The 26,299-nt window shown below is 42.7% G+C and overlaps 1 protein-coding gene and 1 non-coding gene across 10 annotated transcripts in view; both read right to left on the reverse strand.

Annotated features, from left to right (window-relative positions):
• LDB2 (LIM domain binding 2) overlaps positions 1 to 26,299 on the reverse strand; it is a 439,535-nt gene that overhangs the window by 357,949 nt on the left and 55,287 nt on the right. The gene's annotated exons all lie outside the window — the stretch shown is intronic.
• On the reverse strand, positions 10,570 to 10,734 carry LOC122428518. Its single transcript, XR_006265740.1, has one exon. It is a non-coding gene; the product is annotated as a U1 spliceosomal RNA (small nuclear RNA).

Here is a 26,299-nt window from a genome sequence, read left to right on the forward strand (position 1 = left end):
ACATACACACACACACACACACACAAACACACACACACACACACACACACACACCAGAGAAGCATTTGCAGCTCAGTAGGAGCTGAGATACTATGTCTGGGAAGTTCGGAAAAGGCGGGCTTCCTGGAGAATGTGGCCGTAGAGAGAGCCTTGAAGGGTGACAAATTCACTAGGCAGATACTGTGGGAAGGACACTCCAGACGGAAAGAAAAAAACTTCGTGGCATAATGAGATGTCAGGATTTTAAGTATGCAACTCCAGTTATTTTTCTGAAGTATGAATCCTATACGTGGTCATTCATTGAGTGAAGACTTAATTCAGAAAGAAAAAATAATAGTGAAAAGAAATTAGCTCTGAGATAGGAGCTAGGGTTCTCCAGATTAGTGATGCCAAGTGTAAAGAACACTCAAAGACCTTGATCTTCCCTGAGACTTTAAACCTCCAAGCAAATGTGGTACCTTGAACCTTTATTGGCCGTGTCCTGTCTGTGATCCACCTAGGTCTTTGGGTGACTGTACAGGATCCAAAATAAGACCAATGCAAGACCTTGAGGGTGATGCAGTGTTCGACAAAGCAAGACCTTGAGATAAAGAAGCATTCATGTCTGAAGGAGATGAGGATGATACACGAAGCAGCTCTAGTTCTGTCCTCGTAGTGAGATGCAGGGACCACATTTCTCTAGGAAAATAGAAAAATGCCCTGAGTCCAGCTCCACGATTTTAGGCAAGGGCCTTCACCCTCTGTGATTTGGTTTTTTCACATATACATCATGGAGCTGTCATGAGAATTACATGATATACGAGCTTTGTTATATAGCCAAATTATTTCCCACAGAGATTAATAAATAGCAATTTTCTTTTCATTTTCTCTGGAATGCCTTAATGTAATTAAAGCACTCCAAATTTAGTTTACTTATGAATCACCCATAAAACTGATTTTAGATATGTATATGTATTAAGCTCACATATATATTCATTATATATTATAATTATTATTTATATATAAATCACTGACATCTGTAATGTTAGTTTAGCTCTAATGTTCTAGCAAATCTATTCATGAATCATCAGTTAATAGAGAAATATGTAGAAAGAAGATAGATAGAGCAAGCTAGCTATAACATTAAGAGAAAAACAATACTCAGATCAGAAATGAGCAAACTGAATTTAAATCACATTTATGATGAAATGAAAGTAATCAGAGCACATCTATTATCAATAGTTCAGTATCTATAAGCTTCCAGCCTTAATTTCAGTATAAACAAAAGAAAACGGATAAAAATGAAACTCAGTTTAGGTGATCCTGGCCATTTAAAACAAACAAGCCCCTATTACATTTACAGATGACACTGATTTACAATTGCTACTTCCACAGATCTGTGAATTTTGAAACTTCTATCCCACCCCTAGAATATGAATATTCACCAGCAAATGGATGGATTACATTCTTATGCAAAAACCATCACCTCTCTAGACAGCAGCAATTCCTCTGCCTTCCTCTGGAGAGCAGGGCTCCTCCCTCAGAGGGTTCTTCAAGAAGCCTTTCCTACAACTGTCAAAACTGAACTCTAATGCACGCCCTGAAACAGGAAAATTCTCTCTCTAAGCCTGTTTCTGATTCTTGAGCTTATTCATTTGACTGCAAATGCTTGAGAAAATCTGCTTTTTTCAACAAGCGTAAACATTCTGGGAAGTCAGGACAGTAGGAGAAAAAGAGAAGGGATGAAAAAAAAAAAAATACACACAGAAAAAGTACTACCTTAAATGCCAATGGCAAAAGTTAGGGAGGCTTGAAGCCTGATATTTGAACTGCAAGGACTTGACTGGTGATTCAAGATTGATTAAATACTGAACTAGGCTTGATGGGTGGAATGGTTCAATCATAATCCTGACCTGGAGAAGGGACCTACAGGAAGGTTCCTGGGGGCGGGGGGCACCCAAGAAAGCACAAACCCATCCACAGAAAAGGCATTTAGAGAATTCTCATTTGCTATTCATTTTTGCATCCTGCCATATTTAAAGGAGGGCTCATAAAATAAAAACAGCAACTCCCACCACCAGGAACCAGAATCCAGATCCGGAGTTGTGCTTAAAGAATCTCCTTAGAGGAACGGCTCATCCCCCTGGTCCACAGAGAAGGCAGCTCCACTCCCGGTGAAAGTGTTAGCCCCTCAATCCTGTCTGACGCTTTGAGACCCCATGGACTGCAGCCCACCAAGCTCCTCCGCTCATGAATACTGGAGTGGGTAGCCATTCCCTTCTCCAGGGGATCTTCCCAACCCAGGGATCCAACCTGGGTTCAAGCTAGGGAAACTTCAAATAGCTGGAGGGCAGCATGAAAGGCCAATGTGGAGAGGCTGGGTGGGGGCTGATGTTTTCAAAGGGAATTTGGAGTTATAAATAGTGCAAGAAATAATTACTTAAGTCCTAAGTGACACACACTCTCCCATCAGGCAGAAACGCCCAGGTTTCTTCCCTTTGACTGTTGACTTCCAGTCTCCTCCTGGAATCTTTCTGTTGCCCCAGTCCCCACTTTGGCCAAACCATTTCCTTTCCTTCCCATCCCAAGATTTTAGTTTCTCCTCTTTCCGAAGATGGTTCCAGCTCTCTGTCTGCTGTCCAATCTTTCCCTTCTAGGAATCCCTCCACACCCCTTAGTTCTTATAGACAGTTTTGTTTTGTTTTTTTAAACCCATCTCTCTCTCTCTCTTTCTCCTTTTTCCTTATTGGGCTGCCTTGGGTCTTAGTTGCAGCAAGTGGGATCTTCATTGGGTCACGCCAGATCTTTTCTAGGCGCACACGGGCTTCTCTCTAGCTGTGGCCGGCGGGCTCAGTAGTTGTGACTCTCAGGCTTACTTGTTTTACAGCATGTGGGATCTTAATTCCCAGCGGTGGTGGTGGTGATTTAGCCACTAAGTCAAGTCTGATTCTTGCAACCCCATGTAGCCCGCTGGGCTCCTCTGGCCATGGGATACTGCAGGCAAGAATCCTGGAGTGAGTTGCCATTTCTTTCTCTGGGGACCTTCCTCATCCTGGGTTCCAAATCTGAGTCTCCTGCACTGCAGGGAGGATTCGTATCCACTGGACCACCAGGGAAGTCTCCTTACAGACACTCTTTATCCCGTCATTTTGTAGGTTATCAGTGATGATCTGTCACCTTGCATGCATATGTGCTAAGTCACTTCAATTGTGTCTGACTCTTCGTGACCCCATGGACTATAGCCTGACAGGCTCTTCTGTCCATGGGATTCCCCAAGCAAAAATACTGGAGTGGATTGCTATGGACTCCTTCCCGGGATCTTCCCGACCCAAGGATCAAACTCACAGCTCTTACGTCTCCTGAATTGGCAGGTGGGTTCTTCACCACCTGCACCACCTCAGAAGCCCAAGGCATCACCTTAAGAGAAAATCATTCCCAAACTTCTAACCAAACATTCCAGCCTGCCTACACCCAGTGCCTGCAAGAATCTGCAGGTATTAATACTTCCTTCTGTAAATACCTTTCCTCAAGCCAAGCTGATGGACACACTTTTTTTTTCTTACCCCCTGCACTTGCCTGCCTTTAGGATTTTGCTCCTATTTTCCCCCTAGTCTTAGATACACCACTCTCTGGTTCACTGAGTGTACCTTTCTGGATCCCTCTGGGCAGGCAAACTTGCAGCTCTTACTCTGTAACCTGCCTGTTGATGTACAATCATGTGCTCGTATCAGGGGTGCACAGTCTATGTGCGTGATTTCATCAGGGGAGAGAATACACAACACTAAAGAATCCCTTGAAGGCTTTTCTTGCATCTCAGACTCTGGATGGAACGTGACAGGTATCGAGAGGTAGTACCAGGTTGGACAAAAAGTTTGTTCAGTTTTTTGTTTTTTTCCCCATAAAATGTTATAGAAAAACTCAAACGTTTTGGTCAACCCAGTATAATGACAGTGGAAGAAACAAACCTAGAAACTTCCATTGTAGGGTTGTGGCCGGACCATGTGCATTCTTAAAAAAGTATATCTGAAGACATAGAGAAGGAATAAAAGAGGTGCAACTTCAGGGATTAAAGGAAGCAGAAGAAGTGAGATGGGTGAGATCATTTAATAGATTTTTGGAAGCTAGAAATTGAATGGAGACACTTGTATGGCAGTCTGCAGAGAGAGATACCAAAGAGAGGTGAGACTGTCTATCGTACGGATTCTCAGAGAGGCTCAGAAGTTGGACGTGTGCCTAAAAAGGGTGGGTGAACCCTAGAATTGGAAACAGGGGCTCTGCTTACAGAGCACTTACAAGATCAGGTCCCCCTCCATCCTCCCTTCTACCTACTCAGAACTGCTAACCGCCTCCCACCAACAGCAGATCTCATACACTCTAAGCAAGGAGCTGGACAGTTCTTGTTTGGAGAAATTTAAAGGATCCGGAAAACAAGCTCTAGAAACTCAGGTGGGTGTTTCCAGTGAAAATGCCCGCTGGCCACCCAATCCCTCAGTGGCGAGACCCCCAAGGCAAAAAGATTTAGCTGCCCTCAGAGCTTGTGGGCTTCCCAGTGGCTCAGTGGTGAAGAATCCACCTGCCAGGCAGGAGACATAAGAGACGCAGGTTTGATCGCCAAGTAGGGAAGATCCCCTGGAGGAGGGCATGGCACACCACTCCAGTGTTCTCGCCTGGAAAATTCCATGGACAGAGGCACCTGGAGGACTACAGTCCATGGGTCACAAAGAATTGGGCACAACTGAAGCAATTTAGCGCCACAGAGCTTGTAATGAGCTTTGGGGGCAGCACATTTTTAATATCTAAGGGTAACCAAGGAGTCACAGAGTTAAGCAAAGCTTCCAACAGAAAGCAGAAATATGAACATAAAGCATAAAGCAAAAAAAAAAAAAAAAAATGAGGAGAAAACCCAAAGGAAAGAGACAATGCAGGAAGCAGAAGAAAACTTTTTAAAAAAGTGCTGTTTAATTTTTAAAACCATGTGTCTATAGGCTACTTGAATAAAATATGGGTCAAGATGAAAATAGAATGCATTCTTGGGAGGATAACAGACATAGGTTTAAAATATGATTCCCATGTTTAAAATCTATGTGTGACATTAAAAAATAATTGAGGCTTTCTGACCTGAGTTCTTGCATCTATGAAATTACCATGGTAATATCCTAACTCACGGGTTGTTCTGAGGATTAAAAGGAGCGAGGAAACATAGAGTATATTCTTTGCAAAATAAATGACAGGCATCCAGAGAAGTTTTTATTTTCACGAGTTCTCACCAGTTTTGGAGTGCTAAACCCCTCGGAGAACTTGATAAAAGCTCTGTATCCTCTCAGTGGAAAAACAAATACATCTATCTGTACAGAGTTTACACATCATTTCAGAGGCATCTCAGATTCTCTGAGGCTCAAAGGAAAAAACCCCCTCCCCAGGTTAAATAATTGATCTAAATGAAGTCTTTTAGGGCATGTATGTTCCTTTTCATTTCTTTTAAATCAATTTCAACGCTCAGCAAAAGAGGCAACTCAATGAATGGGGTAAGAACTGTATCTAATTGTGTCTGTGTCGAACAGAAATGATTCAGCACGAAGAACATGAGGAGGGTCCAGTGACCTGCGGAGGGCCAGTCAGAACTCCCAGGGACCAACCTCACATTCGGTCCATGAAAGGAAGATGGGTGATCCAATTAGCCTCTGCTGACCTCGGACCTGACGAGGCTTCTTATTTCCTTCAGCAACAGGGCCTAGGGTAGGGGCTCCTAATGGTTCTGGCAGAGAGAGATTCTAGAAGACCTCGTTTCCTCTCTCAGAAAGACCCGTGGCTCTCCTAGAAATGCTGAGCAGTCTTTTCTCAGAAGGGACTGATGGCCTTCATGGAATCTATTACCGAGCAATCAAGCAGTCATTAAGCATTTATGCAATGGGGTTGAATAAAAAGATACAGAATGTGTGGGCTGCCTGACCTGGTTTTAGATCCTGGCTCCATTAGTTCTAAGCAGGATGGCCTTGGGCAACTTAGCCTCTCTGAGCTTGTTTTTACATTTTGAGTGCAAAGGCCTTAAGGAAAGACTGTACCTTCCTCTGGAAGAGAAAAAGCAGCCAGGAGATTGGTATGGCTAGTGTACACAGAGAGAGGGAGAGAGAGAAAGTCTTAGTGAGCCTGAAGCTCCAATACTTTGGCCACCCGATGTGGAGAGCTGACTCAATGGAAAAGACCCTGAGGCTGGGAAAGATTGAGGGCAAGAGGAAAAGGGGACGACAGAGGATGAGATGGTTGGATGGCATCACCGACTCAATGGACATGAATTTGAGCAAACTCTGGGAGACACTGAGGGACAGGGGAGCCCGGCATGCTGCATGCAGTCCAGGGGTCGCTAAGAGTCAGACAAGACTTAGCAACTGGACAACAAGAGAGGAGCCGGGTCCTACAGACCTCAGTGCTGTGATATGCTGTGAGAAGTCGCTTCACTCACGTCCAATTCTGTGCGACCGCATGGACTGTAGCCCGCCAGGCTCCTCTGTCCGTGGGATTCTCCAGGCAAGAATACTAGAGTGGATTGCCATTCCCTTCTTCAGGGGGTCTTCCCGACCCAGGGATTGAACCAGCATGTCTTACGTCTAACCTGTGTTGGCAGGCGGGTTCTTAACCACTAATGCCACCTGGGAAGCCCACAGATCTCAAAGGGAAGGGCAAAGACTGGAGATTTTCTTTGCAGTAATTAATATGGTTCAGTGGTAAAGAATTTGCCTGCCAATGCAGGAGACACAAGAGACGAGAGTTCGACCCCTGGGTCAGGAAGAATCCCTGGAGAAGGAAATGGCCACCCACTCCAGTGTTCTTGTGTGCAGAACCCCAAGGAGAGAGGAGCCTGGTGGGCTACATCCATAGGGTCACGTAGAATCAGGCTGAGCACGCATGCCTGCCTCTGCCTTGAAGCAATATGAGAAGCCATTGGAAGGTACTGAAGAAAAACCAGACATGATCTGAGCTATGTTTTCAAAAGCTTACTCAGAATGTTGTGTGGAAAGGATGGTCATGGCAGAAGCAGACATCCCCTTGGTGGTGGCTATAGTCATCCTCACCCAGAGGCTGGAGGCAGGGATGAAGGCAGTGACGACAGTGGTACCCAACCCAGGAAAGTCAGACTCAGGAGAGTGTGTCCCTGAGCGTTCTAGAAGGAAAAAAGCAGCCAAGGAATCCTAGCAGCTGAGGACAACATCACAAGAGAGCGTGGTTTCTGCCATGAAGGATGGACAGAGCAAAGCTGCTAGCCGCCCCCTTCTTCCTCAGTAACAGGCCCCCTGCTCAGCACGTGACTACCTAAGGGAAAAAAAAAAAAAAATCAGTCCACATATTCTAGTCTCGCCGGCAACAAGTGTGACCGTGTGGCCAATGGGTTAAAGTCCATCGTGCATCCAAGGCAGACGTCCTTAGAGAATGGGCATACCCTCCCCTTTTCCCTTCCTCTCTGCCTTTTGATAAAGGATAACCAGAGCTAGAACAGCCATCTGGGATGGAGTAGGACCTGCGTGTTGAAGTCGGCAGCACTGAGGAAAGAAGCCTGGGTCCTCACCTATCCTGGTGGGTCTACACCAGCCCCGGACTGCCTACATTCATGTGGACAATAACTAAACTTCCAGCTTGTTTAAAACACTATAATTTAGGATATTATTCTATCACTCACAGTTGCCCTAATCCGAACTGAATCAAAGGATAATAAAAATAACAGCTATTTTTTTGTTTGATAAGAGGAGAACCTTTTTCACATAAATGCTCCATCATTTTATTTTATTTTTTAGTGTATATATTTATTTTTGGTTGCACCACACCTCATGTGGTAAGGATCTCAGTTCCTTGACTAGGGACCAAACCTACACTTTCTGCATTGGGAGCGTAGAGTCTTAACCACTGGGAAGGGAATTTCCAATGACAACTTTTAATATGTTTGTTAAATGCTTGGTGTGTTCCAGGTAATGTGGAAAGTACTTGACATCACATACTATGTTCTTTCATCTTCACGATCCCAAGACAGACATACTATTACTGTCTCCATTTTATAAAAAGAAAGCTAGTACAGTGAGAGCTTAAATAATCTGTCTACAATCACTTGTCCAGCTTATAATTAGGAGAGCCAGGGTAGCTAGAATTTGACTAACAGGGAAAAAAGGGGGAGGACAATATGGATGAAAACATATAGGGAAAGGAGGATATCCTAGTCATTCTTATCTGATGGCATTGCATTTTGACAGCTTTAATGACACTGAAGTGTAAAGGAACTCAGGTTATATTCCTTAAGCTGGATTAAAAACCAGTTTTTAAACTATGCCATTCTTTAAAGACAATGTTTATGACTTCGGCTTTTGCTAAGCATACTGACACTCTCTCTAGTTTTACAGTGTAAGGTCAAAGTTCATAGCAAAACAAAATAATATGCCTTAAGGCTTGAAATTGATTAAAATAGAAATAAGCAGCTGAATTTGAATTTTTGAGCAGCATTTTAATCATCTAACTACAAAGGTCTGAGAAAGACTATTGTCCAGACGCAGATGGTAAGAACGGAGGGTCTCTGTCGGTGTCGTGGATACTGCGGACAAAAGGGAACATGAGTGACATAGGGTGGGAGTGAGATTGAGAACCTCTCTCTTTCCTAGAAAGCCAAACTTCAAGACCATTGGAAGAATTTAGAAAAATCCTGTAAGGTGAGGGACTCAGGAAAACTTACCTAACTGAGCACTTACTGTATGATTTCAAACTTGAATATTTCTATTTCACTGCTAAGAAATTTGAAATAGTAATGAAAGATCAGACAGGATAAACCTCAGACTGGGGTTTATTAATAAATGCTGCATGGATGAATAAACTTTGCAAGAGGTCACAAACCTAAATGTTTAGCTTGTAATGTGTTTTGGGAAAAAAAAAATGAACAAAATGTCAAATTTTCACCACCAGGATTTCCAGACTGTCTTGCAAAATTAGATCGGGCACCACTGGGCCATTAGGCGAACATGATGTGGCTTAATTAGAATAGAATAGGGATTGCTCCCTTCACACAGTTTGTGACAGAATCCTATCAACCCACTGTTGTCTTAACCCCTAAAGGCACCAGCTCTAGAAGGTAAGGTCCCTAGGAGAAGGGTTTGTCTTGTCCACCATCCTATTACCAGCGTCTACACAGTGAGCGGCAAATGGGATTACTGACTGAATGAATAAATGAATATGTGTGTGTTCAGTTACTAACTCGTATCTGACTCTTTGTGACCTCATGGACTGCAGCACACCAGGCATCCCTGCCCTTCCCTATCTCCTGGAGTTTGCTCTAATTCATGTCCATAAGTCAGTGACGCTATCTAACCATCTCATCCTCTGCCCCCTCTTCTTCTTTTGCCTTCAGTCTTTGCCAGCGTCAGGTTCTTTCGCAATGAGGAGATTTATATTCTCCCTGTATTTTAGAAGAGAAAGTTGAAATTCAGAAAGGCTAAGCAACTCACCCAAAATCCCAGTAGAGACAGAATTTAAACCTTGGGCCCGATGGCTTGGTTTCTATATCGCAATGAAAATGAATAAAGAAGCACTTCTTTCTAGCATCTCCTGCATTTAAAAATTGGAGAAGGAAATGGCTACCCACTCCAGTATTCTTGCCTGGGAAATCCCATGGACAGAGGACCCTGGCAGGCTACAATCCAGGGGGTCACAAAGAGTTTGACACGATTTAGTTACTAAACCACCACCACCACATTTAAGAATATGATCCTTGATTTTTACAATCAAGGTCACATGCATATAGCCATGAAATACCTCAATCACAAGTTTGCAACTTGAGATTTGAAAACATGTTTACCTATGTATGTAGTAGCCACCATCCCATCACAACGTGAATCTTTATACAACCATAGGAACTTCTCTTATCAGTCAGCCTTATCACCGCTCCAAAGGTCGCCCATGTTCTTCTCAAATGTCATAGACAGACTCCCCTAATTTTGAATTTCATATAAAGGGGATTACAATTCATACTCTTTTTTCTGGCTTCTTTCATGTAACATAACATTTTAAGATTCTCTGGTGCCATAACCTGATTTCACGGGCACACAGGTGGCTCCCTTTGGCCGTTAACGATACAAGACCCATGTCACTGAAAGATACACTGACCCATGTCATGAGCTGTGTGCCGTGACTTAGGAAGCAGGCTTGGAATGTGAGTGCACTTCTTGGTGAGTATTTGCAGATGGGCACCCGGAGTGGACTGTCACCCTTCAGAGGACACACTGGGGGACGTGCCTCACTGCAAAACCCCCAATGCACACTCAAGTCACACCCTGGCCTCCACCATCTCCCTGCCGTACCAAGCAGGTAACTTCCAGGGGAAGGACTGTAATCTGTTCTCCACTGATGCTCATAAATGGTTCAGCTGTCCAGGCACTGGACGAAGAAATAAAGCAAAAACATAGTTCAAGCATTTTGGAAGAACTTAGCCCAAAGTTCTGACAGGCATGGTCGGATCAGTGACTTGGCCTCAAAAGGCTTCATTTACCTTGGTGGGTTTTTTGTTTTTAGGTTTTTTTTAAAATTTTATTTATTTATTTATTTATTTATTTTTTAATTTTTTAAAATTTTTCGCGAACGCAGTCCCCCACTACCACAAAATTATGCAGTCGAGTTTCCCACATTTGGGGAAATCACAGGGGTCAGCACATCTGGAGTGCAATGGATAAGCCTCGCCCTGGGAAAACCACCTTCGTGATCATGGTATCTCCCCTGCCAGGTAAGTATAGTTATTTATTTTTAAAAGTCGTTACTGAATCTGTTGCAGCATTGCTTCCGTTTTATGTTTTGAGTCTTTGGCCACAAGCGTGCGGGATCTTAACTTCCCAACCAGGGATCAAACCCGCACCCCCTGCACTGGAAGACGAAGTCCTCACACTGGACAGTCAGGGAAGTCCCTTTCATTTTTCCTGGAATGTAGTTGGTTGACAATGTTGTGATAGTTTCACAAAGTGTACAGCAAAGTGATTCAGAATATGTATTCTGCTTTTAACATTCACTTCCATTGCGGGATATAACAGGATATTCGGTAGAGTTGGAATTGTGCTGTGAGTGAAAAAGTGCCATACAAAAGCCAAGTCACTTTCCCAAGTCCTGCAGGCAGGACTCAAAAATGCCGTGCTGGCCATGAGAGTGGATGGAAGGCAGAGAGAACCACAAGCTTCTTGAGCTTCTTATGTTCCAGACACTGACCAGCTGTGCTTATGTGGATGCTGGGCCATGCCTCCATGGGCTGGAAATAGCCTTCATTATACACTGGGGAAACTGAGGCTGAGGCAATGAAGTCATTTTCCTGAGTTAAGGAATGTGTCATGATTTGCTCAGGTTAAGGAGTTTGTCAGGATTAGTTGGGGGTGGGCAGCTAATTAATGGTAGAACAGATATTCAAAATGAATTGAGCTCTCTTCTTTATATGAAATTTACAACTGTAAAAGAGACTGAGTTATCTATGTCCCAGACTCTGCTATGAGTCTCATGTTCATTTTCTTATTTAAATATGAAGAAATTATTAGCTTTGATTTGTAGATAAGGAAACCCCTCTTCTGAATCTAGCTCCTTATGAACAGGTCCACTAATAGTAGACACACACACACTTTTTTGAAAGTGGTCAGCATCTTCTTTTAATCAATTAATTTAATTAAAATTAAAAGATGCTTGCTTCTTGAAAGAAAAGCTGTGACAAGCCCTGACAGAGTATTAAAAAGCAGACATCACTTTGCTGATAACGGTGTGTATAGCCAAAGCTGTGGTTCTCCAGTAGTCATGTACAGATGTGAGTGTTGGACCATTAAGAAGGCTGGGTGCTAAAGAATTGATGCTTTTGAATTGTGGTGCTGGAGAAGACTCTTGAGAGTCCCTTGGACAGCAAGGAGATAAAATGAGTCAATCCTAAAAGGAAATCAACCCTGAATATTGATTGGAAGGACTGATGCTGAAGTCCAGTCCTTTGGCCACCTGATGGGAAGGGCTGACTCATTAGAAAAGACCCTGTGGCTGGGAAAGATTGAAGGCAGAAGAAAGGAACAACAGAGGACAAGATGTTTGGATGGCATCACTGACTCTATGGACACGAGTTTGAGCAAACTCCAGAAGATAATGAAGGACAGGGAAGCCTGGCGTGCTGCAGTCCATGGGATCTCAAAGAGTCAGACATGACTTAGAGACTGAACGACAATGAACAAACATTTTCTTGGAGCTCACTAATTCTCTGAATTGAAAGGGATCTCAAAGGTCCCCTAAATCTTTGTATATTTAATACCTTCTATTACCTTTTCAATGTATAAAGTACTTGCAGAATCATCTCTTTTGTCTTTCCATCATTCCTATCATAAAGGAAATATTATAGATCCAGCAATCCTGTTACTGGGCATATATCCAGACAAAACTATAATTGGAAAAGATACATACACTCTTATGCTCATAGTGGCACTATCCACAAAAGCTGAGTCATGGAAGCAACTTAAATGTCTGTCAACAGATGAATGGATAAGAAAGATATGGTATGTATATAGAATGGAATATTACTCAGCCATAAAAAATAATGAAATAATGCGAAGGGCAGCAACATGGATGGACCTTGAGATTATCATACTAAGTGAAGAGAAAGACACATGCTATATGTTATCTCTTACGCGAAATCTAAAATATGACACAAATCAACCTGTTTATGAAACAGAAACAGACTCACACCATAGAGAATAGACTTGTGGTTGCCAAGGGGAGGAGGATGGGGTAGATAGGATTAGGAGGCTGGGATTAGCAGATGCAAGCTATATACAGAATATGGACAAGAAACAAGGTCCTACTGTATAGCACAGGGGACTATGTTCAGTATCCTGTGATAAACCATTATGGAAAAGATTATGAAAAAATGTGTATGTATAATTGAGTCACTCTGCTACATGCAGAAATTAACACAACATTGTAACTCAACTATACTTCAATAATCTTTTTTTTTTTTTTAAAAGAAAGAAAATAGAATTACTTCACGTTTGAGGAGTTAAGGATTTAAGAAGTTGAGCAACTCGCTCCAACTCATCAACCAATAATAATGGAGAAGTTAGGCAATGTACCCAGTGAGTCCCCAGCAACAAGTGGTACACTTGAAAGGGACATGACTTTAAGTGACAAAGCGTAACCTAAGTTTATATATGTACTATGTATGGTCACAGTGATGAAAATATATACACACCACACACCCTTTTATGGATGAGCCTGATTACAAGTTAATGCAAAAAAGTGCAAAGCAATGTTTTCTATCTCATCTTTCCCAGCCATTGAACATGTTTCTAGGAGAATCCCCATGGACAGAGGAGCCTGGCGGGGTACAGCGCATGGGGTCACAAAAAGTCAGACACAACTGAGCGACTAAGCACACAGCACATAAGACGGGAAAAGTCATAGAAGGTCCTCACTGGGGAAAGGAAAGGGTCCAAGAGGGAACCCACCTACCCTGTGGCTTGAGTAGCACATCCACTATCCTGCAGGAAGGTAGTTTGGGATTCTGAGTGATAGGATAGAACAGTGACCATGACCATGACCATGACCCCTGATCTCCATCTCAGACAAAGATGCCCATCTCACAAAGACTACCAAGTGGACCATAGCACTTGGCACAGTATAAATGACGCACACACACACACACACAATATGTGAAGCTCTTAATATGTCCATTCTTCTTGTCTAAAAATGGACAAAGACATCTCCTTCTCTTCCACCTGAGGAAGCGGTATGCTAACTCATTTTTCAGCTCACAGCTCCCTGACCCACCCCTAAAAGACCCAGCCAGGAAGGGACTGGTACCAGGAATACAGCCTCAGTGAAGAGGATCCAGAGGTATTTGCTGGGCTGCAGCAGTGTTCCCTGGTTTCTGCATGCACACTCAAACCCAGGCTCCATGAGACAGACTGCATCTCATGCAAACTCATAAACCTGTGAAATTGTGTTTTGATTGGGTACACCACATATGCCCTGTCTTATCTACCCAAGTCCCTAAGGAAAATTATAGAATACCATTTTTTTTCCTTAGGCCTCATAGAAAAAGATTCTGTTATTACATTTTTTAAAATTCAGGGCAGGCATAACCATAGCTAGCCCTGACATTTCTGAACAGCCCTGAATTTCCAGGGAAAGCCTAGCTAACACAACCGGTATACTGAAGTCTGTTTTAGAACATAGAAAATGTGAGTGGATTCTTAATATCCCAGGGAAAAAAATCATTATTTCCCTCTCAATATCTAAAGCAGATGAACCAAATATTTAAATTAGATGATGACATGATTTATTCAAACTCTCCCACCTGTTGAAACTCCTTTTTCAATGGCATTATCCATCAGATGTGCACTACTTCACAGGTGTCTGATAATCCTTTAGAACACATTGCCTGTGAGTAAGATTCTAATTCTCACGTAGTTACCTTTGAATAGTACCTTTCCATTCTGACCACAAACAACACCCACTGAAAATATCCCATGTTGTATAGTACATATTCTAACCTAGATTTAATAAGGGCTTTTTTTGTCTCCCTTTACCCTTCTTAAAGACAGGATGGAATACGTGAGAAATGTTTTGTCAGTTCTGAAGCCCTGCACAAATATCAGTTGTTGGGCTAGAAAATCAACTTTATATTTATCCTTGAATCAAACAATCTCAAAAAAAAAAAAATTCAGAGTTAAGAGGAAACCAGGAGGTCACAGAATCCAACCTCCTGTTTTCAAGTGGGCCCCCACAAATGAAAACCAGATGACATTTTCAACAGACCACTTTCAAATTAAATGTCAGCTGCATACGATGCAACTCAAAACATCATAAACTCTTAGAACACAAAGCTCTTCCCCATTTTCTCCAAGAGGCCATCAAGGACCACATGGAATTCATATATGCATCCTAGAAGTCCATAAAAGGGGATCGCTGGGTACCTCTTGGGGAACTCATCTATTTTCATGGCTTTGGTGAGCACGCTTTAAGGTTATAATCTTTCCACGTGCTTTTGAAGAGTCACCTTTGTAATTCTACTCCACATATTATTTTTTACTCCTGGTCAACAGATATAAAGCATAATAAAGCAATCTAAGCCCAGAACTCCAATTGCTGGTTGAGAATTTAAACTTTTGACTGCCAGATACTGCCAAAGTGCAAATTAGAGCGGTTTCTTGACCTTGAAGAGGTATGTTCTATGAAAGAAAAAAGAAAAAAAATCACACAATGGGTGGGACAGGGAAAGTCAGAAAGATAAAGAGAGAAACAGCAAAAAGGAGCTGACCCAGCAGGAAAAACAACTAACTTACAAAATAGGCCTTATCCAGTGCAGCTTTTCATCAATTAAAAAAATTATGTTCTAAGTAGCTATTTAAAACATATAAACAAGTTGACCTACATTTGTACACTTCCACTAAAACATATTTAAAGTTATGCAATATACACATTGACTAAGATACTCAAAAATATTCTGAATATGCACATCACTGACTTTTGAGTGGAAATTTAAAAAAAAAAATCTTTCACAAACATCATCATGTTTGACACTCCACACAGCAGCCCTTGGGCAGTGAATATTATTAAGACATCCATCTGGGTACTTCCCTGGTGGTCCAGTGGTTGAGACTTCGTCTTTCAATGCAGGAGGTGCAGGTTCAATCCCTGATTAGGGAGCTAAGACCCCACATGCCTTGAAGCCAAAAACACAAAAAGGTAAAACAAAAGAAATACTGTAACAAATTCAACAAGGACTTTTAAAAAATTGTCCACAACCACAGCAAAATAGCTTAAAAAAAAAAAATCTCCATCTTAGTAACAAGACACAGAGCTTGAACTCTGGAGACCCCGGCTTGGATTCTTTTTCTTTTTTTTTAATTTTATTTAGTTATTTTTGGCTGTGCTGGGTCTCTGTTGATGCGTGTGTGCTTTCTCTCGTTGGGAACAGTGGGGGCTACTCTCGAATTGCGGAGTGCAGGCTCCTCACTGCAGTGGCGTCTCTTGCAGCGGAGCATGGGCTCTAGGGGTTGAGGGCTTCAGTAGCTGCAGCACATAGGTTCAGTAGTTCTATGTACGGGGCTCTAGAGCACAGGCTCAGTAACTGGCACACGCGTGTAGTCGCTCTGCGGCATGTGGGGTCTTCCCGGACCAGGGATTGCCCTGTGTCTCCTGTACTGGCAAATGATCTTACCACTGAGCCACCAAGGAAGACCCTGGATTCATGTTTTTAAAACCACGCCAGCTTCTCTCTCTGAAGGAAGGACTGGGCATAGAGTTAGGCTCCCAGGCTGGAATCTAAGCTCTCAGCACCCAGTTTTCCTTACCTGCCACGCAGCTGTTGTGAGGAGTACGTGAACAGATGCATATCAAGTTCATGAAGCCCAGCAGAGTGAGTTTACTATAAAAGCAAACAGTCATCTTCACACTTCAACAAAAAGGAAATATTGCAAAGAAAAAAGAAAGTCTACCATAATTACATCACACAATCATCATTTATTTTCCCCTTTGCTGTACTTTTCCCTTTCCTCATTGTTAGCATATTTGCAACCACTCAGGATATACATATCTGTACTCTATTTCTCAATAGAGCATAAACACTTTCCTCACAAACGCCGTGTTCAATATCTACATCCAGTAAACTTATACGTGATCATTTCCTTAGTTTTTAAACACTGAGGTTGTTTCCAATTTTAGCTTTAAAAATAGTGGTGTAATAAATGTCTTCCTGAATTTAGCATTTTCCACACACTGGGCTATTTCCTAAGCATGAATGTTTTATTCGTGTGCTTCTTCAGAGTTCGAATCATGTCTTTCCTCTTTATTGTTAAGTCCCCAGAGACCAGCACAGAGTCTGGTTCAAGAACTAGTTGATGAATGAATGAATGACTTCAACATGTTATACCTTAAACACTGGGTGTAAGTGTAAATATCATCCATGAAAATGTAAATGCCAAGTGTTAACAACTGTAGAATATTTTCATTCCATACATTACTGAAGGCATTATCAAATGGCATACATTTTTTAATCAAAATCTTAGAAAAACATTTTTTAATAATTTTATCATTTATTTTTATTTTGGGCTGTGCTGGGTCCTCCCTGCTGTGTGGGATTTTCTCTAGTGGCAGCTGGTGGGCGGTTACTCTTGGTTGACTGGCTTCTCTTGCTGTGGAGCATGGCCTCTAGGGTGTTCAGGCTTCAGCAGTTGTGGTTCATGGGCTCTAGAACACAGGCCCAATGGTGGTGGCATGCACGCTTAGTTGATCTGCAATGTGTGGGAACTTCCCAGACCAGGGATGGAACCCGTGTCTCTTGCATTAGCAGGCCGATTCTTTACCACTGAGCCACCAGGGAAGCCTGATAAAATTTTGTTATAAATTTGTTTAATTATTATTATTTTTGGTCCCACCATACAGCTTGTGGGATCTTATTTCCCTGACTAGGGACTGAACCCAGGCCCCAGCAGTGAAAGCACCAGGGACTAACCACTAGACCACCAGGGAATTCCGCACTCCCCACTCCCTGCCCAATATTTTATTTCTTCAAAAACCACGGTGCTGGCTTCTTCTATGAGGACTGATTAATAGTGGGTCAGCTAGCAACAGGTCTAGAGATTAAAGTAAATCCTATCCTCCTCTACATTTCCCTGGCTGCCTCATTTCAAATTCCTTGGCCAACGACATCCTTTCACTAAAAGGACATCCTTTCGCTCAGGCTTTATTTACATTTCTGCAGTTCCACATCTGGAAAAGAGACTTTAAAACTTGACTTCACAAGGACCCACGTGGCTCCCTCCTGGCCCTTTATATACAGTAAAGATATTAAGACTTTGTCTTTTACTTTTCTCGTAAGTATTCTTTTTTTCCTAATTCTGCTCTTTTATTGTGTAATTGGGTAAGTCCTCGAGGCACAGAAGTTTTTAATTTTTAGGAAATCAAACTGATTGACTCTTTGCATTCAAGAAAATATTCCTCCTGCCTTGAAATAGGAACACAGACATAGAGAACAGACATGTGCAAGGCATGGGGGGAAGGAGAGGGTGGGATGAATTGGCAGAGTAGGATTGACATATACACGCTACCGTGTGTAAAATAGATGGCTAGTGGGAAGCTGCTGTGTGCTACAGTGAGCTTAGCTCAGTGCTCTGTGATGGCCTAGAGGGCTGGGATAGGGAGGCCGAGGGTGGGGGAGAGGTCCAGGAGGGTGGGGATATATGTATGCACATGGCTGATTCTCTGTAAACGACTTTATCCGATGAGGTTGGTGCTTTCACCCACCTCCCCAGGTGACACAGTGGTCAAGAATCTGCCTGCCAATGCAGGAGAGGCAAGAGATACAGATTTTATCCCTGGGTCGGGAAGATCCCCTGGAGGAGGAAATGGCAACCCACTCCAGCATGCGTGCCTGAAAAGTTCCATGGACAGAGGACCTGACTACAGTCCATGGGGTTGCAAAGAACTGGTCATGACTAAGCACACACACACATACACACACACACTCACACACACACACTCACACTCACATAGCTGATTCACGTTGCTGTAGAGCAGACACTAACACAACATTGTAAAGCAATTATACTCAAAAAACAAAATTTAAAAAAGAAAAGAAAGCATTTCTCCTGTCTTCCAAAACTTGAATCTTGATGGCGAGGACTTCCTGACAGTGACTCAAAATGCTCCTTCCCTAATCTTATTGCCGAGAGTCTCTTCTCATCCTCCGGAACCTCTGAAAACATTGCTTTTCCCTGACGTCTGAAGCCTAATGTCTTCTCCGCCCACATCCCTTTAATTTCAGACTTGATACTGGAGTAAACATTCAAAGCAAATGGAATGTGGCCTGTGGCTAAAGGTACAAGGGGGAAAACTACGTCATGTCATGTGTCTGCTCATGGTGGGTCAAGAGCAAATACCTATAAGCAGATGCAGGGGAATCCATGGGCCACCAGGGGCCACTTCACTCTGGCCCTTTAAGAGTTTCTAGAGCAGACTTTTTGACGATGGCCATTCTAGCTGGTGTAAGCTGATACCTCGTTGTAGTTTTGATTTGCATTTCCCTAATAATTGGAGAAGGAAATGGCAGCCCACTCCAGTGTTCTTGCCTGGAGAATCCCAGGGACGGCAGAGCCTGGTGGGCTGCCGTCTGTGGGGTCGCACAAAGTCGGACACGACTGAAGCGACTTGGCGGCAGCAGCAATAATGAGCGATGTTGAGCATCTTCTCACGTGTTTGCTGACCATCTGTATTTGAGTCAGTTCTAGGGAGGTAGGTGAACCTACAGCCTGTTATACAGACTGAAGTAAGTCAGAAAGAGAGAAATAAATACAGTCTGTCACCGCAGATATATGGAATTTAGAAAAATGGTACTGATGAACTTAATTTCAGGGCAAGAATAGAGACGCAGATATAGAGAAACTTGTGAACACAGCGGGGAAAGGAGAGGGTGGGACAAACTGAGAGAGTAACATGGAAACAGAGACATTATCATGTATAAAACAGACAGCTAGAGGGAACTTACAGTACAAATACAGGGAGTCCAACCCAGTGTTCCGGGATGACCTAGAGGAGTGGGGTGGGCTGGGGCAGGGGAGCGAGGCTCAAGAGGAAGGAGACAGTTGTATGCTTATGGCTGATTCACGTTGTTGTATGGCAAAACCCAACATAACGTTGTAAAACAACTGTCCTCCAATTAGAAATAAATTTAAAAAATATAGTTTATACAATGGACCCATCCAGTGAATGCTTCTGGTCAGCCCCAGCTGAGAGGTGCTTTCCTAAGATTTGGGGTCTCAACTACACCCTGCTGTAAAATCTGAGAGCTGAGTTGGTCCCAGGTCAGTGGTAATTGGTCTTGAAGCTCTAGAGGGCCTCACGGGAGGAAAGTGGGGTACATGGGATGAGCAGATCCCCTCCTTCCAAGTTCACATGTCGAGCCTCCATAAGAAAGAGCAGCCACAGCTGAGCTCGGCCCCTGACTGCACGTGAGGATGCTGCGGCCACACCCGCTTCCTCTGAGCACGGGAGGATGGGGAAGCCTTGTCAGCGTCAGCTTTCCCTGTCAAAGGGGCCCAGACAGCAGTGAGGAGGGCTCACTTTTCTCACTTGTGTTCCTTTAGCACAAGGAACAGGGCCTGAGACATGTCAAGTGCTCAGTGAATATTTGCTGTGGTTGTCAGTATTCAAGATCATATAGGCTACTGGCAAAATACACGATTACCTGTTATTCTGCAATCACTGTTTCTTCTTCCAGTAACATTCTATGACAGCAACAACTACAGATAGCAACAAGCAAACCAATAATATTAGCTTAAGAACTTACAGAAACTTACCAGGAGCCAAGCGCTCAGCTAGGTGATATATATACTGTCTCTTTCAGTCCTTAACTTTCAGGCCAGGTAGGTATTGTTAATTCTAGTTTATGAGGTCACTGACGAGGCAACTGAATGCCATTAGAGTCAGTTTGTCCCAGAAGAGATGAGCCAATACTAAGGAACAAGACTGGCTTTTAAGGCTTGTCTTTCTGATCTCAACTCTCATACTTTTTCTACCTCACACTGTCTCTAAGACTTTGGCCCACTCCTGACATTCTGCCTATTGTCTAATACACACAGTTTGCTAAGTTAGTTTGATGAGAAATCTCCTCATGTAACAGGTAAGTCCATCAGGATGGCTCTTCGGTTTTAACAATTTCAAACAGCTAGTAGCCCAGTGGTTGAAGGTTTTATAAACAGAACGTGAAGTATGTTCTTCCTTATGCTGTGGATATACAAAAGATCAAACTCTCTAACAGAACTGGTTGCATTTTAACTTTTTGGAAGTAGGGCTAAAGATTCTCTATGTTTTTTATGGCCTATATGCATAGAAATCAGACTTATTGAAGGATGTTTTGTTACCTTCTGCGGTAGTTTGAGAGAGTGTTTCTAGAGCTATAAAAGCACTGAATATGTAAATTTTGGAAACACTTATGCTAAAAATACTGAAGAGCCACCACGGGTAAGCCTTGCTCAGAGCAGGTAGAAGGCGATCCTGCTTTTGCAGTTGGGAGATCCTTAGAGCTCTTTACTAATTCCACCATGCTATTTACATGACAATGTAGCCCTTCTTTGTATTAAGATGCTAAAGCCACATTGCATGGACAATGCAAATGAATCAGCGAACAGTGCTTTGTCATAAAAATATATAATTTATTTCAGCAGTTTCTGTGAATTTTTGATATCAAAGTGTCTTTATGACACTGACAGTCATCAAGCGGATGTTTGTCAAAGTACATTTCCCAGATGTCTAAATAAAACAGTTTTTGCTTTGATGAGTTTTATACTGAGAGCTGGAGAAAGATTGCACTCTATTTGAATTTTTCTACGTGTGTAGTACATGTCATGTCTTTCTTGTTTCAATTTGCCTCTCACCCAAAATTTGAATAGTTAACATTCTATTAATAGTTGAATCCCAGTTTACAAAAAAACTCTTAAAAATGTTTTTATAACAAGATAAGGGAAGGAACAATGATATGACAGGCAGGGAAATGTTTTAAAAATAACAGATTCAACTGATAAATGGGCAAAAGCAAAAACACAATTCAGAAGCAAGAAAATGTAAAGATTAACAACATATAGGAAAAAAATTACCCTCGTTAGTAATTCTCATAATGCAGATGAGACTATTAATGCCAAATAGGTTTTGTCAATTAACTCAGCAAAGCTTTCTTTTAATGATATTTAACAGAGGCCTGGGTGTGGTCAAATGGCCAAGCCCATCTGTAATAGGAGAGCTAATTACATGACCTTATGGGGAACTCGGCATTGTCACACCGTATGAAGAGTTTCAGGAATGCCCACACTGACTTTGTAAATCCCTTGAGGATGTGATCCAAATTATGGGGAAAAAATCCTTTTAACGGAAGCTGTTTACTATAGTGCCATTAAAATAATAACAATTGTTAAAACTCTAACAAAGGGACTCAGCCACACATATCCCTTCGCCATCCACCTGCAGCTATCACAACATTGTTAAAGGGCTGTACTCCAATATAAAATAAAAAGTTAAAAAAACAAAAGGATCATTAACAAGGAAGAATATGCTCTACCCCTTTCACTCCAGCTGCTACGAACTTCAAGTCTTTGGAGGTTCAATTGATTTTTCAACAGAGGTTTTTTTTTGCAGGTTATTGGAACCTGGAATCAAACCCACATATAATTACTCTAAATAAAATAAATACAATTGATTGCAAAAAAAGAAAAATTAGCAATAAATGGAATCATCTTAATGACTGAAAAAACTACTCAGCAAGTGTGAGAAACATTCTCTAAGAAATTCTTTAAAAGCAGTATTTTTAAACATGTTATAACAAATGCAAATGAAGAAAGCAAAACATGAGTGATAGTACAAGCACCATCCCCTTGTGAAAAACTAGAAGAAAAATGCTGGGGAAGAAAAAAAAAGCCAAATACTTAACTGTCAAGGTCTTTGAGTGATGAGATGCTGGATGGCACTTATATTTTAAATCTAGGTACTTGTCTCTCTTTTTCTTTTACTCTACAAGAAGATACTACATTAAAATGAAGTAAAAAGCAAATTATAGAAAGCAGAAGAGATGGAAAAGAATTATGTAAAGGATCTTAGTGACAAGTCACCACTAAAAGAGTAGCATTTCATTCAAAACTAAGGCTCCATAACATGGTTCCACACACAGAGATTACCCAGTCTGGAGAAGCCCGTGTATATACACGACAATCAAATTAATGGCTTTTTTACCCAAGCTAATTTGAAATTTTAATAGGCTAAAACAATGTCAAGAATCTTGGTATTCAAATATTTGACAAGACTTTCTGCAAAGGCAGCAGATGTATTCCATGTGTTTCCAGAGAAATAAAAATGTACACATGGGTGGAAGTTGCTAGAAGGCAGAGTCCAGATTACCATGTGAAAGAATTGTTCACCTTTAGAGACACCCCACCAAGGAGTGGGTGGCCTAATCCTCCTTAACTTGAACAGGATTGTAACAGAGGCTGCAGGGCCATGTGCTAGAATGTAGGAAAAATCATTTCCTTCCTAAGCCTTCTCCCTCCTCCATCTCACTAATCCCCGCTCAGTAAATGCACCAATGCACACGTGGGTGCTGAAGATACATACTGGGATCTCCTTTTCCCTGTACCAACCACACCCAGTCCATCAGCAAAATCCATCTCAAAGCCAGCCCCTTCTCCCAACCCCACTGCCACACTCTGGTCCAAGCCAGCATCCTTACAGTGGAGAACAGAGGAGCCCCTTAACCGTCTACGTTCTTTCCCTATTCCCTGAATTCACTCTTGGTACAGCTGCCAGAATGATATCTCTATAGGTTAAGTCGGTCTAAACCCCTCCCACTTGTAGCTTTCCAGAGGCTTCCCACTCCACAATTAAATTCCAAATCGAAACTCCTCTCCCCAGTCTAGGAGGCCTAATGCAATCTGGCCCCCGAGTATCTCTTCATTCTAATCTTGGGCCATGTGCTTCAGCTGTGTTGTCTGGCTCACTGTCTTTCTCTCTCCCTTTCCTTTGGTATTTGCCCTTGGCCACCGCTTAGAATGCTCCCTTCCGGATGTGCATAGGGCTGGCTTACACTTGCACATACATCTTTGCCTAAACATCGGTATCAGCTCACCAGAAAGGACTTCCCTGACCACCGCATCTCAAGTTGTCCCTAACGTATTTTCTCCCATCAGCCTCTTTTCTTTCTTCTTATTACTGAGATCACTGCTGCTACTGCTGCTAAGTCGCTTCAGTCGTGTCCAACTCTGTGTGACCCCATAGACAGTGGCCCACCAGGCTCCCCCATCCCTGGGATTCTCCAGGCAAGAATACTGGAGTGGGTTGCCATTTCCTTCTCCAATGCATGAAAGTGAAAAATGAAAGTGAAGTCGCTCAGTCGTGTCCAACTCTTAGCGACCACATGGACTGCAGCCTACCAGGCTCCTCTGTCCATGGGATTTCCCAGATGAGAATATTGGAGTGGGTTGCCATTTTTTTCTCCAGGGGATCTCTCTCCCCAATTCGGGGATCAAACCTGAGGCTTCTGCATTGCAGATGGATTCTTTACCCCTGAGCCACCAGGGAAAAATAGATACACTTTACCAAGAATTCCACAACAGGGAAAGCAACACAAAGATACTATCTAAGGAGCTTAGTGGCTCACTGGGAAGCCTTTTCAGAAAGTTGTGTGACTTCCTGCAAGCCCTTCTGACCCTGTTGATGATGTATTGATGCATTTTTAACTCCAAGAAATGGAGCCATTTAACATTAGAGTGACTGATGGAATCTTAAGTGACATTTGATGACACGACTATTTCCTGATTGTCAAAACCAACACATTCTTGAAGTGTAGCTATTGAAGCAGAGCTATCAAGAATGTGAGGACACTTGTCCCTAATTTCCTTCTTCTCATTCTGCGACTATTTCATGGATCCTGCTTCCTACTGGAGAGTCAGCACCCTGAAGGTAGGCACTAGCTCTTAGCCTCATAGCTGCTCCATGTTGTATTTGATCCCACCTAATAAACAAGCCAGTCACATAGTGGGCATGTGCAAACGGGTCAGTGACCTTCAAAAAGTGTGAAAACCATCCTTCTAACAATGTTCTCCAAGAGTGTAGGGCCCTTTCAGCCTAAAACCCCCAAGAAATATGAATGGACTTTGATTCCATTCACCCAGCTGTTCCATTAGGCACGAGGTTACCTTGGACCAAAGAATGTTCAAACAACTGCACAACTGCACTCATCTCACACTCTAGCAAAGTAATGCTCAAAATTCTGCAAGCCAGGTTTCAACAGTACATGAACTGTGAACTTCCAGGTGTTCAAGGTGGATTTTGAAAAGGCACAGGAACCAGAGATCAAATTGCCAACATCCACTGGATCATCAAAAAAGCAAGAGAATTCCAGAAAAACATCTGCTTCTGCTTTATTGACTACACCAAAGCCTGTGACTGTGTGGATCACAACAAATTGTGGAAAATTCTTCGAGAGATGGGAATACAAGACCACCTTACCTGCCTCTTGAGAAATCTGTATGCAGATTAAAAGCAACAGTTAGAACTGGAAATGGAACAACAGACTGGTTCCAAATCAGGGAAGGAGTAGGTCAAGGCTGTATATTGTCACCATGCTTATTTAAGTTATATGCAGAGTACATCCTGCAAAATGCTGGGCTGGAGGAAGCACAAGCTGGAATCAAGATTGCTGGGAGAAATATTAATAACATCAGATAGGCACATGACACCACCCTTATGGCAGAAAGTGAAGAGGAACTATAGAGCCTCTTGACGAAAGTGAAAAACGAGAATAAAAGAGTTGGCTTAAAACTCAACATTTGGAAAATGAAGATCATGGCATCCAGTCCCATCACTTCATGGCAAATAGACAGGGAAACAATGAGAGACTTTATTTTGGGGGTTCTAAAACCACTGAAAAGACCCTGATGTTGGGAAAGATTGAAGGCGGGAGAAGGGGACAACAGATGATGATGGTTGGATGGCATCACTGACTCAATGGACATGAGTTTGAGTAAACTCCAGGAGTTGGTGATGGATAGGGAGGCCTTGCGTGCTGCAGTCCATGGGGTCGCAAAGAGTTGGACATGACTGAGCAACTAAACTGAACTGAACTGAAAATCACTGCAGATGGTAAGCGCAGCCATGAAATTAAAAGACGCTTGCTCCTTGGAAGAAAAGCTGTGACCAACCTAGACAGCATATTAAGAAGCAGAGACTACTCTGCCGACAAAGGTCCATCTAGTCAAAGCTATGGTTTCTCCAGCAGTCATGTGTGGAGGTGAGAGTTGGGCTATAAAGAAAGCTGAGCGCTGAAGAATCGCTGCTTTTGAACTTGGTGTTGGAAAAGACTCTTGAGAGTCCCTTGGACTGCAAGGAGATCAAACCAGTCAATCCTGAAGGAAATCAGTCCTGAATATTCACTGGAAGGACTGATGCTGAAGTTAAAACTCCAATACTTTGGCCACCTGATGGGAAGAACTGACTCATTGGACAAGACCCTAATGCTGGGAAAGACTGAAGGCAGGAGGAGAAGGGGACGACAGAAGATGAGATGGTTGGGATGGCACCACCAACTCAATGGATATGAGTTTGGGCAAACTCTGGGAGTTGGTGCAGGACAAGGAAACCTGGTGTGCTGCAGTCCACGGGGTCGCAAAGAGTCGGACATGGTGGAGCGACTGAGCTGAACTGACCAAACTACCTAGGACCTTGGACAGCAAGAAAGGTTTTACAGGTGGGGAAACACGAAGGCAGTGCTAGAAAGAATGAAGACCTTTGGAGCTCTGCCTGGGGCAAG

This window comes from Cervus canadensis, chromosome 26 (genome assembly GCF_019320065.1).
Source record: "Cervus canadensis isolate Bull #8, Minnesota chromosome 26, ASM1932006v1, whole genome shotgun sequence".
NCBI classification, from domain to species: domain Eukaryota; kingdom Metazoa; phylum Chordata; class Mammalia; order Artiodactyla; family Cervidae; genus Cervus; species Cervus canadensis.